Raw genomic sequence first — 17,013 nt, 5'->3', positions numbered from 1 at the left:
AATGTTTTTTGAACACCTCCAGGGACAAATGATTCCACCACCTCCCTGGGCAGCCTGTTCTAGTGCCTAACCACTCTTTCAGAATAAATCTTTCCTAACATCCAGCCTGAACCTCCCCTGGCCTTACTTGGGGCCCTTCCCTCTAGTTCTATTTCTAGTTACGTGGGAGAAGAGACCTTGGCACAACCTCCCTTCAGGTAGTTGTAGAGAGCGATGAGGTCTTCCCTGAGCCTCCTCCAGTCTAAATAATCCCAGTGCCCTCAGCTGCTTCTCAGAAGACTTGTGCTCCAGATCCTCAGCAGCTTTGTTTCCGTTCTCTGAATACATTCCAGGGTTTCAGTGTCTTTCTTGTAGTGCAGGGCCCAAAACTGAACACAGTACTCAAGGTGTGGCCTCACCTATATTGAGTACAGAGGGAACTTCTGGACATTTGGTCTCATGAAGTGATCTTGGACTTGCTTTGCCCTTACAGTGGGGGGGAAGTTTGCTCCCCTAGTTGCCACCCACAGGTTTAGGAATGTGAGGTTTAGAGAAGTGATGTTCAGGGATGTGAGAAATATGAGAATCCTGACAGCCAATGAAGACTGAGACAAAGAACTCACTGGGTACCTCAGCCTTCTCCATATCTATTTTAGCCAGTTCTCCTTTCTCATTTATCAGAGGAGGTACACTCTCTTTGGCATGTCTCTTCTGACCAGTGTACCCCTTCTTGTATTTAACATCCCTTGCCAAGTTCAGTTCTATCTGTGCCTTGGCTTTCCCAATCCCATCTCTGCATTTCTAGACAGCATTCTGGTATTCTTCATACTTGACATGTCTTTGTTTCCACTGCCTGTACTTGCCCCTCTTTTCCTTCGGTATAACAGCAGCTCCTTGCCAAGCCATGCCGATTTCCTGCCTCCCCTGCCTTGTTTTCTTGTTCTGAGGGATGGAGAGCTCATGCTCTCAGAAAGGCATCCGTAAAGAATAGCCACCTTTGCTCCACGCCTTTCTCCCGAGGAAAGCTTCCCAGGAGATCTCATCCAACGATTCCTTAAACAGCCTGAATTCTCTCTCCTGAAGTTCAGGGTTCTGACTCTACTCTTTGCCAGGCCTATATTCCTCAAGATCACAAATTCAAACAGGGCATGGTTGCTGCACCTCAGGCTGCCTCCATTCTTAATGTCTTTAACAATCTCCTTTAAAATGGTGAGCAGCAAGTCCAGCAACGTTTCATCTCTGGTCAATCCGTCCGATGCCAGAACCAGAAATTTATTATTGATGTATTTCAGGAATCTCCTGGATCACTTGCAGCTGGCTGTGTTGTTTTCCCAGCAGATATCCAGGAGGTTGAAATCCTCCATCGAACAAGAGCCTGTGAGTGCAATGCTTCTTGCAGATGAATCAAGAAGGCCTCCTCAGCAGGATCCCTTTGATCAAGAGACCTGTATTAAACTCCAACCACCAGCTGTCCTTCATTGGTCCCATCTCTAATTTTAACACACAGGCTCTCAAACTGTTCCTGACCAATTCTTAGAGAGAGCTCCTTGTAGTCTATTCACTTTTTAACATAAAGGGCAACACCCCCACTCCTCCTACCTTGCCCACCCCTTCTAAAAACATTCTTGTATTCTTGCAATACAGCCCAGATTAACATTTAAAATTGTTGCTATATTGAGACCCCTCCTACAGTCCATTTTTTACATTTTATAGAGCCTGGTGGATTTCTTCCAGAAATGAGGAAATGCAAACTCCTGTTCTTGGACTGGTTGGTGTAAGCAGCTTTTTAAACTCCACAGTTTACTGACTCACTGCTGCTTGTTCATCTCTCAGTAGTAAGCAAGTGTTATAAAGAAACCATGAAAACAAACACTTAGTGATTGGGAAAAGGCCTTTCCATGTGGCAAAAGTCATTGTCAGTGGCAGCCAAGCAAGTAAATACAATAGTAGCATTACTCTCAGAGACACCTCTAAATACTGGAGATTTTTAGTGACTGGGTAATATTTTTTGTAGATTTTTCCTGATGGACTAAAGGAGAATAGACCAACTGACCTAAGTAGAACATTGCGAAATGGAATTAGGACCGTTCTGCTTGTTCACAGGAAACAGTATAACAGTGTAGTCCAGGGAGGTCTCTATGAAAAAGGATATTGTAGCCAATAAAACTGGTGATATACCATAAAAACAGCGTCAGAAACAAAATAGCCTCTGGATGAAAGTAATTCATAAGTACACATATCCAGAAATCAGTTCAGTTCCTCAAGGAACATAAATTCCTGTGAAATTAGTTTGCACAATTGTGGAGGAGTTGGATTGCCTAAGCAAATAATTTGATTTGAAAAACTAAGAGCTTTGATTGTTTGGATTTCACAACTTGCTCCCCAGTCAACAGCCCCACTGGCGTACCAATTTCATATTATTTTTCATTGGCTGCAGTAAGAAGCAGAGGGCAGTAGTCACTGACAGTTACCCATGAAAACATGGGATTGTTCATTAGATGAGCTGACCAGAATCAAGACATACTATCACATACGAAGAAGCAGGAACAACTGAGAAAGCTGATGGGAATGTTTGTCTTGCTCCTTTCTGTTAACCCAACCTCTTCTTGCATCACTATTTTTTCTCACTGGTGAGGAGTCTGAGCCACTTCCACTGTTACTCATCAGTTTGAATTGCTCATCGTGTGTCCTCTCTGACAGTACTCTTTTGTGTTTACCTTGTAGTGAGCTCATTTATGTGCTGATTAGTTACACAAGGCACTACTCATTCCTGTAGTCATTTTTTTGTTTCCTGAATAATGTTTCTAAATACATCTTCCTGTTCAATCTTTATTCTGCTTCCACCCCAAGAAACTTAAAACTAAACATGCAAACAGGCAAAAGTGAAGGAGGCGCAAGGTTAAGCAGAAGCTTACTATATGTATTAGAGATCAACTGTGCAGTTCATGTTCATGTACACAGCTGTTTCTGCATAACTTAGCATGTCCTTTTTCATTATTTGCTCTCTCACCATCTTTGATATCTGTAACATCATCCTTGGTTTGTCTTTAGCTCACTTAAATTATAAGTTTCTCAGAGCTACTGTGCAGCATTTTACTTCTGTGCAAAGAGGTCTGAGTGTAACGTGTGGAAAAGAAAACAGCAAATTACAAATCTTAAAATACAGTCTAAACCTTGAAGGAACTTCAGTGTGGCCAAATAAAAAGAACATTATTCCAGTTCTGGCAGGCATTGCAGGAGCAGGACTGAAGAAATAAACAAACTTGAAGTGGTTCAGGTTGGGACCCAGCTGCAAGATACCTCCTGAGCTTCTGGGAAGATGTAGCTTGCTGCTCATCTCTTTGGGACAAGTCCTCAATTAATATTTAGTTTTTGCATGAAAGTAATTTTAAGAATCAGAGATTTTATCTCACACATAGTCAGCAAACATTAAACAGTAACATTAGTCTATTAGGTTCATCTGCAAACACAAATTGAAATGGGTTTTCAGAGTGGGGCTCCCCAATGCAAGGAGCCACATCTACCTGAGTTTAATCTATCTTAGTTTTGTCTGTTTACCTATTAAAAATACTTGTTTTCTCTTACTTTCACATTTTGATATATAATTCCTAAATTCCTACTTCCAGATAAAAAATATCCAAATATTTAGGACTGTTCAGATACTGAATTTCGACATGAAACAGAAGGACCCTATAAAGTCCTCCACTTTATATTTTCCTCCACATGTGTTCTTCATCCAAACTCATGTTTCAGTGGAGGAGGCAGGAGTACTTCAAGGGACTTCGAGTACTTTGAGCACATAGTGTGCCTGGCCATGGGCAAGTGCTGTGTTTTGTTGTAGGTATATACAGTATGTAGTATGATAAGGTCCTGGACATGATTGCAAAACATAAACATTGCCTAGTACAAGTATTTATTATTACTAAGGATCCATGATGTTTATTTCCTGAAGCCTTCATGGCTTTCCCTTGTGCTTCTGCTTGTTGTGATTGAACTCAAAGACATAGCTGGTGACAAACTGATGGTGGATGAGCAATCAGGGTTACAACTTTGCCCATATGATCAAGAGTGAAACATAAAGTGAAGAAAAAATCAATCACCAGAACAGGAAGTAAACACAGACAACTCTGAGTGAAATCAAATGGAGAAAAAGATGACAAACAGGAAACAAAACATTTAATCAAATGGCTGTAGTCCATTGGGAGAAGTGTTCTGTGTAGGAACAAATCCATCAGAGGCAAGAGATAAGTCAGTGCAGCTGCACAAGGAGGTGAAAGAAAACAGTTTAAAAGCATTGTCAAACAATTAAAAACACAAAGAATGAGATGAACTGGAAAGCTCCCAGACTCTGGAAATGATAAGGTGTAGCTGTGGTAATGGGATTTTCAGTTGTCTGGCAATACAAGAAAAATGCATCAGGGATGATCACCTGGACTCCTTGAATTCATTATAGATAGTCAGGATGGGTGCATTATTGTGTGTGTGTGATGAGCTTCTGAAGTTTTGTTGTTTATTTAAAAAAAAAAAAAACAAAAAAAAAAAAAAAAACTGATGTGGAAATCAATTTAATGTTGCTGCAGGGTCCAGACATTGCCTTTATATGTTTGGCTTTTCAGGCCACATGATACTGTGGCCAAGAGAAGGGCTGCTAAGATATTTGTTAATAACTGAGCTATTTGAAATGGTGTAACATTTCAAAAGCACTCACAACTATGCAGAGCCATAACTCTCTTTATCAGAATTATCTTGAAGACGGTTTTACAAACAGATGCTGGTACTATGGGTTCAGCCACATAACGAGGCTGCAGCAGTGCAACATGCCAGCTCTTGCCTTTGAGCTGCTTCGTGACTGTCCAGATGCGTGCTCTCACCCTGCACCCATTGAGAAGTGATGCAGCCCAGCCTGTGGGCAGTTTACAGCCAAGGCGTGTAGCTTTATTACAAGGACAAGCCATATCCATATCCAAACCATACGTAGCAGCACAACACATCTCACCTGGCTTTAACCCCCATCCCAGGCTAGCTGTTCCAGTCAGTGACCTATCCCATCTTTACATAGATTTAGGTATGAGGAATGAATCACTACTGGAGGTAGATATCTAGATTAGTCTGGACTACTAACCTCTGTCAAGTTAAAGGTAGACAAGAAGAATCCTACCCTCCAGTGATATTCATAACACAATAAGTCATCATGAATTCAGTGCCTGAAGCCATAACACCACGGGGATTTTCAGGAAGGGATTGTGATTTTTTTCAGTTCCTTATTGAGGCTACTGTTTTAAAAAATCTCCATTGATGCATTACCAGAAGGAGCTTCAGTTTGTTGCGACCAAAATATTTAAAATTCAGAGTTCCCCCAAGCAAACACTGAGAACCAATATAGTCATTGATGGAATGTCCCTGTGGAAGAAGATGTAGTGTACCCCCAGGCTAGATGGGGCTAAGGAAATACAGTGTAATAATGGTGCGGAGACAAGGTGTGAAACATACACAACACATTTCTTTAGAAATAGACAAGTTAGTTAAAGATAAACTCAACATTTGAAGTGTTATTAACTTATGGAGAGAGTGGCTGTCTAGAACAAGTTCTTCATTGTCTGCTGCTTTCATTCACCTTTCTTAAGGCTGTTTTAAAACCCAACCTGCAGTTTAAAGCGGTGCTAACTGAGCCGTGGTGACATGTGGTATATCCCTTTGATAGAGAGCAACACAGGAGACAAATCTGAAAGATCAAACAGTTTAATACTATCTCAGAAAAGACCTGGGCCTTAAGCTAAAAAAAAAAATGAAGCAGTTGTTGGAAAGGCAAGGCTTGATTACAACAACCTTTGTATTTTTGAGAATGAAAAGAAAGATCTGTTTCTAAAAACAGTAGTAAATGTGTTGAACAGGGGAAGGATGTGTAAGTCATTAGCGTACATAAATCCAGATATCTAAATAGTAAAACAGGTCAAAAAAAATCCAACAAATTATCTCACAAGAAAACATGAATTTTATTGACTTTATGTTTTTACAAAAGTTCCAAATAAATTTTTTCACTAAAGCTTTTGTCTCTGCACCCAATTCACAGATTATTTAATAGATTTTTACCCCAGAGAAACAACCACATGTCAAAGCAAAACATCACAGCACATGGCAGAGGAAGCTGCACATCCAGAGCATGAGGCCACAGAGAAATAAGCTCATTTTCAGTTTAAAACAAACAGAAAAATTCCATGGAAAAGCTGAATATGATTATTACTTGTTGAAGTGAACAGTAAAGATGAAGAAATATTTTGAAAAGACACCCAGTGCATAACAATTTTTTTCTTCAATGTACAGGCCAGAACTGCTGTGAGAAGGGTTTTAGAGAATTCTCATTTTACTGTTAGAGCACAACATTCTGTATTACTGAGTGAAGGCACTGTATCCCTTTAGTCTTAAAGCCTCAGCATATGAATATACTTTCTGTAGTCCAATCATATTAAAATTTAATATCTGTTAGCATTCCAGTCAGAGAAATACCTTATAAGCTTATTACAGTGCTATAAAAAGATTCATTGATTTTTTCTCCTGGAAAGTTGTGTACCAGTAATTTCAGTGTGGAAATGCACTGAAAAGGAAGCTTTCATATTAAGTCTAAAATTGGATAATATCTTACTATGTGAATGTACAACTAGGCAGCTGTTAATGTGTGACTCAGTGAAAGACACTTTGGAACAACCATTTGCTTACAGTTTTCAAAATTATACTATGGTCAAAGAGGGGGGAGTGGGGTGGGGAAGGACAGGTCTTAGAATTTACACATACGATGATAGAACATGTTTAAAACAGTTTGCATCATACAAGGAAGTAAAGACAATTACATCTGTAGATATACTTTTTCTTTTTTTTAAACAGGTATGAGTTCTCTCTCCAGATACTGCTTTATTCCTGCTTTTCCAAAATACAAGTCTGTCTCGAAACGCTCTTAAATAACCCAGGAACTTTTAACATCCCCCCAAATTGCTAAGCAATACTATCTTTATTTCCAAATGGAAAAATGAGACAAAAAGAACTTGAAATTACATCAAAATGAAGAAATCACATACTGATGCTAAAGGGCAAGTTTTTGTCTCTTAAAGCAAACTGTAAGTAAAAACAGAAAGAAAGAAAGAAACGAAAAAAAGAGAGAAAAGTGGAGCAAGATAGAAATTCCATTCAATATCAGTCTGAAATAAAACTGTACAGGAAGTAAAAATCTGCAATGTACTTTGGGTCCTGAAGGAACTGTTTGATACGGTTTCCAAGTGCTCTCCATTGTATTTGAAATGTCATGGCCATCAGACACATTCTGTGGTGACTGGAAAAAGGAAACATCACTCCCATTTTTAAGAATAGGAGAAAGAATATCCGGAGAACTACAGTCCACTGAGTCTCACCTCTGTGCCTGGGAAGATCATGGAATGGATCCTCCTGGAAGAGATATTAAGACACATGTGGGAAGAGGAAGTGATCTGAAAAAACCAGTATGGCTTCACCAAGGGCAGATCGTGCCTGACCAATCTGGTGGCCTTCTTTGATGGAATTATGGGATCAGTGGACAAAGGGAAGCAACTGATGTCATCTACCTGGGAGTCTGCAAGGCCTTTGACATGGTCCCCAGCCAGATCCTTATCTCTAAATTGGAGAGATATGGATTTGAAGAGTGGACTATTTGAAGGAAAAGGAACAATTGGAAGGCTGCAATCAGAGGGTTGTAGTCAATGGCTCTATGTCCAAGTGAAGGCCAGTGGTGAGTAGTGTCCTCCATCTTGGTATCGGTGCTCTGCAACGTTTTTATCAATAACATAGACAGTGGGACTGTCTGTATCTAGTGGGACTGAGCACGCTCTCAGCTGATGACACCAAGCTGAGTGGTGGTGTTGATATGACAAGAGGAAGAGATGCCATCAGAGGGACTGAAACAGGCTTGAAAAGTGGGCCCACACAAATGTACTGAGGTTCTACAGGGCAGAGTACAAGGTGTTGCACTTGGGTTGAGACAATCCCAGATATGCACACAGATTTGGAGAGACACATTGAGAGGAACCCTGCAGAGAAGGACTTGGAGTCTTGATGGACGAAAAGCTGAGCATGAGCCAGCATTTGCAACCCACATCCAATCTATACTATTACTTGATTCTGTGATTCTATGATTCTGATTCTATGATTCTGTGTTTCTATGACTTAAAATAAAGTCCATGACTTGTTGATTAATCACGGGATGTACTGAACTGTCTTTCTTGGCAGATAATGCTCCTCCGTTAACATTTCTTAGAGTCTTACTTACATGATTTTCATAAGCTGTTTATGAATAAGTAATTTTATACTCTGCTCCTGAATTCGTCCTTCCCCAGCAATCTTCCCCCTTATAGTTTTCATTGGGCTTATGAAAATAAAGCTGTTTGCATTGTTATGCAATGCTCCCCATGGCATATGCTGGGCGCACCTGAAAGTCACGCACTGTATTTGCCTGAGGTATTAGCTGCTCCTCCCATAAAGGAAAAGAGATTGTATCTGTTTGCAGATGAAATCTATATTATTGATTTCTAGCCATCAAGGTTTATGGAGAAGCCGTTTGTCGAAACCTCAAGGTAAAGTATAAATTGCAGCACCAGAAAGACACCAGACAATTCTCCTTGCTTCTGCCACTTCCTTGCACTAGCATATATATCATTTTATTTGACTTTCTGTTTGGAGATACATCTATGTTGTATTTCATGTAAATATGTTTTGTATCCTGAGATTTCTCTTGCTCTTCTCCATGCACTAGTCCTCCTTACTGTAGCAGTCTGTCAAAGATGATCAAAGACAGAGCTGAGAGGAGATATTTTAAAAGGGAATTGCTGATCAAAGGAACAGAAAAAACATTTTGACTGAAGATATGTGATGTTATGTCATGTAAGAGATTATAGGGACAGAATAACAGTCTATTTTTTATGGAAACAAAGGTTTGTAATAATAATAGGTTATTAAATAAGACTCTAATACTTCTTATTAATGTCTAATACAAATTAAGCAGTGTCTTTCCAAGAGTTGTTCAGCTCCTTTCTTCAGCTCTTAAGACCTAAGAGCTCTTCTCTTTTTAGTATAAATTTAATTCTTTTTCTGAAGTCTCATGAGCTGGTTACTTTTGAAGATAAGATGCTGGGCTGAATGGATCAGTAGTTTTATTTTATTGGCTTTAGAAAATCCACACACTTTCTGGGGAAGAAAAATCAACAATTTAGTTGTTTTTTCTTTTCTTTAGGCAAAGACCTAAAGCTGTGAAGGGCATAACTTGAAACTGGAACAAATTTTTATACTTGTGGGAATCAAGCAGGCAGCTGTTCTGTTGTGCAGTGAGCACATCCAGAAAACTCAGATCCCACCCAAAGCTGTAGGATGGTGCTTTCCACACCCGTGGGCATTGTGCCCCAAAGTGCCCATGCTGTCTGACACTGCGTGAACATGAACCAAAAACACTTCTCCAGTGAAAGCAGTTTGCATTCTACAAGACACAAAGAAATGACAGACAGCTATCAAAAAGCCAAGAAGTACAAACATTTAGAGGAAGCCAAAATTCTCAAAATACTGCTAGATAACTTAATCTCTAGTTGGGCAACTTTATTACTCAACCACAGTCCTCGTTAAAAGCATGAAGAGTTATGAAAGTTCTTCCAGTTCTGCAAAAAGGTAGGAGGAGCCACATCTCAGTGCCAACAAGCGCAGGACCAAGATTTGCAAAAGTAAGAAAGGATTTTAATAGATATAGTGGAGAAAGGCCAGTTTGAGAGGCAAGTTTGCAGAAATGCAGAATAGGATCTCCTCTTCTTGTAATCTGTCTCCTGTAGCTGGTGATTCAAAATTCTAAGATTTTTTGTTCGGATTTTTGATTATAAATACCACATTTGAAAATATGAGCTCAACATTCCTTCAGTATTTTATATTCTGAGCAGGCTTTCACTATTCTTTTAATGTTTCTATATGAGCAGTGCTGGAGGGAAAGTACATTAGACCACCAAATTATTGTCTGGATTTGAAGCTAGCTTTAAAAAAATCAATAGTAGCACAGTTCACAATGACAAATATTTCCATTCTCTCCAAGCATGCAGCAGAATTATCAAGTGAAGTGCATCAACACTGCTCCTTTTTTATTACTTTTTGTTTATTTTTATTATTGTTATTTAGGTATTATTAATTTATTATTTTTGACAGACCCGTATGAAAATATATGTCCCTCATCCAATTTCTAACCTAAGAACCAGCAAAAAGTTCATGCAATCTAAAAATATCATTAAGAGCCCTGAACACAAAGCATAGCCAGATGCAAACTCTCTTCTCTTCTCCAGAGTTAGAAAACCCTGGCACTTTTCTGCAAAGCAATACAGACCTGTGAAAGAATATGTGGATAGACAGATAGAGACAGACAATATTAAAAGTTGATGCACTTTCTAAATCATTAAGTGACAATTTTATCATGACTTTATCATATCTCTATCCACTCTGTTGTATATCTAGCCCATCAGGAGCAATTTATCTTCAGAATTCCTCAGTGACTTTCCCAGGAGAGTTTCACCACCATGGGAGAAAAGCGGGTAGACAGCTGCTGTATTGTGGATTTCCCCTCATTAACACTGTTAAGATGACAATTCAAATGAATATTGCAAACACAAATAGTTCTGGAGTTTGCAGATGTGAATGTTTTAATAGTCACTGTGATATGTATATCCACTTCCAAGTGTTTACATAACAGAGGTACCAAAGCCTGTTAATGTAGAAACTGATTAGAGGCATGCTCCTAATTAGGCAGCGAGCCAAAGAGAAAGGTCACACTGATAAACTCTTCACAGTATTTGGATTCCTCTTAAATAGTAAATAACCACAGAATTGCTAACTATTAACATGGAATACATCACTCTGTCAAGACAATCAGAACTTTTATTTCAGAACTATCAGAAAATAAAATATTCATCTTACGAAAAGAAAACTTTCAGCATGGAAATTCAGGTAGTCCTGAATTTCCTGAATATAAATGGATTTTATTTTATTTATGTACAACGTCAAAACTAGAAACACTGAAGTATTCAATTTCAATGAGTTTAGAATTTGACCATGCTGAGGGCTTTCTTCTGAACAGTAGCAGCACAGTCTGTGGCCACTGAGGCGTCTGACTGCACCTCTATCATTTCAGTGAAAGGAGAAGTAAAACTACAACTTAATTTTTTTTTCCAAGAGGAATAAAAACAAGTGTAAAAACTGTTCTCTCAAAGGGGCGAGAACAACCACAATTAGGAAGCAGAATATTGGATTTGGCATTGCAGGGAACCCTGGTTGTTCCATGAATCCAAGTGAATGTTATACATTCATAGAACATTTGCTGTGTCCAGTTCTGGGCTCCCCAGTTCAAAAGAGACAGGGATCCAGTGGAGGTTCACAAAGATGATAAAGGGACTGGAGCATCTCCTCTCCTGAGGAAAGGATGAGTAACTGGGGTAGGTTCAGCCTGGGGAAAAGAAGACTGAGATATGATCTGATAAATGCTTATAAATATCTAAAGGGAGGTGGGAGGCAAATGGATGAGGCCAGGCTCTTCTCAGTGGTGCATAGCGATAGGACAAGGAGTAATGGCCTAAAACTTGAATGTAGAAAGTTCCATTCTAACGTGCAGAAGAACTTCTTTATGGTAAGGGTGACAGAGCACTGGAACAGGTTGCTCAGAGAGGTTGTGGAGTCTCCTTCTATGGAAATATTCAAGACCCACATGGAACGCTACCTGTGTGATCCATTGTAAAGCACCTGCTTTGGAAGGGGATTTGGACTCAGTGATCTCTTGAGGTTCCTTCCAAGTCCTGCAACACTGTGATTCTGTGATAAGCCAAGGTGCTGGAAAAAAAATGTTTGAAGTTCTTTGGAGTCAGACAGACCATTGGCCTGAGTGAACTGCTCTTCTGAGGACAGCTGGTTTTGCTACAATTGAACTTAGTTAGCAACACAAATGGGTGCTGCCTCAAAAGAAAAATAATAATAATAATTTGTTAAGAAAGGAACCTTTCATTTTGTCCCTCCATTATCTCTGTGATTCCCAAAATAAAGAGTTTATCCAGCCCTTAATCTTTGCTTAAGGCAATAAATGTGAAATGGGAATACAGCCCATTAACTCCTCAGTTATTTGGTTGACAACTTCCCTGATCACTGGAAGATGATGGGCTCTGGGATTTGATGTACCCTTATGATAGTAAAAAATGGTCATTCCCCAGCATAAAAGGAAAGATGACTAAATATATCTGAGAATTTTCGTTTGACTTTCTCTGGTACATTCTAAAATCTCTCCTTCTCCCCCTTCAGTATCTCAAAATGGTGTTTTGAAAGTTCCCTTTACTCCTTGGTACTTTGCTTAACCAATTAATGTCCTCATATGTACATTACTGTGAAAAACAAGCGCTGTAAAAAACCTAGGTGCAAAACCATGCAGAACTCGCTTAGTACGTTAGGTGCAATCTTCTTTTCCTTTGTATTTCTGAGGTGTTATACACTGATCTTACTGGAAGTCACTAATTGGCATCCCTTGGGTGCAGAAAATACTTCTGAAAATCTGAAATATACTGATCCATTATGTTATCAGTAAAAATTCAGGATGCCCTGAGCCTTCCAGGTGTTCTTTCAATGCAGCTGCTCTGCTGACAGTGGAACATCTGTGGCTGGTGTACCTGGAGTAGTTGGCAACAGTAATTGCAAACCCTTCAGTATGAAACCATTCAGAAAATATTCATTGGCAGAGGGAAAACAAGACAAGCAAATGTTTCCTTCATCAAGATGATGGCGTTCTTGCCCAATCCTCTTAATATTCAGTGAAGTAGCCATTCAGAGAAAGAATTCTTTTTCCACTGTTGTGAGAATGCGCAAATATACAGCTCACCACACCCAGAACAAACCTGGAGTCTGAATTGTTTGGCTGGAGCCATTTTTAGCAACCACAAGGGAAAGCATGATTGCAAAATACCATCACTTATTCGCTCTCTCTTAGCAGCCAAAGCTCATGACACGATTTAGGTCACCCAAATAACTACACTCAAATCTCTCTACCAGCAGCAGAGCAGGCTTTTGGGAACTGCTCAATGTTAATCATGCCATGATTCAGGTATCTGCATGTTACAGTGCAGTCAGTGCAGTAAACAAACATGTTCAAAATAACTATGGCAAATTAATCAGAGTCAAGTGAAATATTTAAGCAATAAAATGAAAGGTATTCAAGGGAGATCAGTGATATTTTGGGGTGTTTTGCAGCATTTGGGAAATGAGCCTTGAGTAACACGTGGAGTGCAAAACTATGCACAGATTGCATGGATAAATCACCTTCCGTATCTTTGACAGAAAAGTTTAGATATATGTAAAACTCACTGCCATGGTTATATAGCTGTAGTGATCTTAGCTGAGCCTCCACAAATCATCTGAGACCTATAGGGACCCCGTGCTGCAAGGCCTGCAGATGGCTCATGTGGTTTGCATATTGCACTGGGTCCATAAGCAAGAAAACCACACCTGCCTGAAGACACCTCAGTGAGGCTACAAGAAGCACAATCCACCCAGCTCAGTGAGGAGCCAAAGCTTTGTCCTCCACACAGTCCAAAGCCTGAGAACTAGGAAGAACACCTCACATTACCACCCCATGCCACGCCAGTCTGCAGAAAGCACGTCACTTGGTGTGGTGGCATACACACAGAGATGAGGATGAATCACTTCATCTAGGGCACAAAGGACATCCCCAAGACACATATGACTCAGCAGGACATGCAGGCCTGTTAGAAGAAAGGCAAACTAGTGACAGACAGTGGTCCAGTAAAAGTTGCACTGCAGCAGCATTGCTTCACCAAGGACCTGGCACTTGAGTTCAGCTCTGGAATCCAGGCTAGGCAAACTACACAATCAGAAACTTATTTCCACATAAGTAAAGTCTGAGAAATATATCCATTAGGTGAAGAAATCAACTGCCTCAGGTTCAAAGAGAGGACAGAGAAGCTGAGAACTTCTGGACAGCTAAGAAAAGTGATTTGAAAGAGGTTGGAAAAGAAAGGTAAGAAGGAAGTACTGAGTCTCAAGATCATCCAGCAATACTGGTGTTAACAGGTTGAACATAGTGTCTTTTATCCTGGATATGAAGGAAGCAAGGTGAATTCTGTGATATGCATAGCACTGGTTGTAACTCATACTGGACCATTCCATGTCCATCTCTTGCAGCACTCAGTTTGGAAATCCTCCCTGGTGTTCTGAGAGAGATTTCAATTGCAGAGCATGATTTACATACTCTCTGCTAGGCATGAACCGGCTGTTCACATCTTCATCCTCTTCCACAAACAATCCCAGCATCCAATCTGAGTTTATATTTGGAAATTTGCCTTTTTTAGGTTCTCATGCAGAGCATACACAGGACTGCATAGCATGATTGAATTGATCCCACAAGGAAGAGCCTCCAAAATTTCATATGTGCTTTCAGTGTATCAGTATTTGTCTCTGACATAAGGACTGTAATGCTCCTAAGATAATGGAGTTGTCTGTTCTTTGCCTAAAGGTCTTCAAGACACCTGTGCCATGTCTCACCCTTTCCCAGCCTTGCAAGTTCCTACCACATAGGGCACTTTGTAAAGCAAACAGCTGGGGCACCAGAACTATGTTGCTGGGAGTGCCACTGTGGCTTTGGGAAAAAGGTGGGGAAAGCCTGCGAGTCCTCACTAAACTCAAGCATAACAAGAAAGTGAATAGGAAGTGGAAGAAGGGACAGGTAACTTAGAGAAGCTTCTGGAGCACGCAGAGATGGTCTTAGGAAAGCCGAAGCCCACCAAGAGCTGAATCTTTTGGGTGGTATACAGGGCAACAAGGTATTCTATAGGCAAATCAAAATCGAGGGTATGATAAATTTGGGCTGCCTTCTGAATGGGGCAGGGGATCAAGTGGGGGGACAAGATAGTCAACAGGATGAGGTACTGAATCCAATGTCTTTGATCTTTACTGGTATATCTGTTCAGCCATCCCAGGGCCAGAGACTGGAGGGAAAGACTAGGACAAGAAAGACTTTTCCTTGCAGAGAGAGGATCATTTAGGAAACACGTAAACACAGTAAATAGGTACAATTCCATGGGCTCTGGTAGGATGCACCCATGAGGAAACTCGCCAGTGTCCATTTTCAATGATCTTTCAAACGTCATGGCAAGTTTGAAAGAGAGCAAATGTCACTACCTTCAGAGAGGGATGATCTGGGGAAATGCAGCCCAGTCAAGCCTTGATGGTAATGGAGGAAATAATAAAGGAAAACATTTCCAGATATGTAAAGAGCATGAAAGTGACTGGGATAATCCACATGGATTTGCAAAGGGGACATGATGCCTGACCTGACACCCCTTTATAAGGAAAGAGATTTAGAAAGGCATTTGATACTGTCTCCCACGACATCCTTATAACAAAGCTGAGGAAGTGTGGGATAGATGAGTGGACAGTGAGGTGGGTTGAGAACTGGCTGACTGGCAGAGCGCAGAGGGTCGTCGTTGGTGGTGCAGAGTCTGGCTGGAGACCTGTAACCAGTGGTGTCCCCCAGGGGTCTGTGCTGGGTCCGGTCTTGTTCAACATCTTCATCAATGACCTTGATGAGGGTTTAGTGGCCACCCTCAGCAAGTTTGCTGATGATACGAAGTTGGGAGGATTGGCTGACACGCCTGAAGGCTGTGCTGCCATTCAGCAAGACCTGGACAGGCTGGAGAGCTGGGCAGTAAGAAACCGGATGAGGTTCAACAAAAGCAAGTGTAGGGTCTTACACCTAGGGAGGAATAATTGCATGCACCAGTACAGGCTGGGGGATGAGCTGCTGGAGAGGAGCTCTGCAGAGAGGGACCTGGGCGTCCTGGTGGACGACAGGTTGGCCATGAGCCAGCAATGTGCCCTCGTGGCCAAAAGGCCAATGGCATTCTGGGTTGCATTAAGAAGAGCGTGTCCAGCAGGTCGAGGGAGGTGATCCTCCCCCTCTACTCTGCCCTGGTAAGGCCTCATCTGGAGTACTGTATCCAGTTCTGGGCTCCCCAGTACAAAAAAGACAGGGATCTCTTGGAAAGAGTCCAGCGGAGGGCCACAAAGATGGTGAAGGGCCTGGAGCATCTCCCCTATGAAGAAAGGCTAAGTGAACTGGGTCTGTTTAGCCTTGAGAAAAGAAGACTGAGAGGGGACCTGATCCAGGTTTATAAATATCTGAGGTGTGGCGGCCATAGCGGTGAGGCCAGTCTCTTTTCAGTGGTACGTGGAGACAGGACGAGGGGAAACGGACATAAGCTGCAGCATAGGAAGTTTTGCACAAATGTGCGTAAGAACTTCTTCACGATGAGGGTGACGGAGCACTGGAACAGGCTGCCCAGGGAGGTTGTGGAGTCTCCTTCTCTGGAGATATTCAAGTCTCGCCTGGACGCCTACCTGTGCGACCTGGTGTAGGGAACCTGCTTTGGCAGGGGGGTTGGTCTCGATGATCTCTAGAGGTCCCTTCCAACCCCTACAATTCTGTGATTCTGTGATTCTGAAATGTCTTGGTGTGCTGTTTATCTTGACTTTAGCAGGGTTTTACACACTGTCTCACCTAAAGACATTAATGATGTAGGTCTTGGAACAGTGAACTTTCAGTAATGCTGCATGCCATTCAAAGCCAGGAGGAGTAGTTGATAACAGCATTGCCTGTAGGTTGAGAGAAGTGATCCTTTCCCTCTACTCAGCACTGGTGAAACCACATCTGAGTGCTGTGTCAAGTTCTGGGCTTGTACAGTACAAGAGAGACATGGATGTCCTGAAGAAACTCCAAGAGGCCACACAAGTGATTATGAGACTGAAGCATAAGTCCTACAATGAAAGTCTGAGAGGACTGGGGCTGTTCAGCCTTGAGAAATGAAAGGTTCAGAGGGATCTTGTCAGTTGCATGTGAATACCTGATAGGAGGGTGCAAAGAAGCAGGAGGAAAGGCAACAGATCTTCAGAGGTTCTCCCAAGTCATCTGTCCTATGATCCTGGAAAAACAGATGGAGAAAG

This window comes from Meleagris gallopavo, chromosome 2 (genome assembly GCF_905368555.1).
Source record: "Meleagris gallopavo chromosome 2, MGAL_WU_HG_1.1, whole genome shotgun sequence".
Taxonomy (NCBI): Eukaryota; Metazoa; Chordata; class Aves; order Galliformes; family Phasianidae; genus Meleagris; species Meleagris gallopavo.
Note: the sequence above shows the minus strand (reverse complement) of the source record.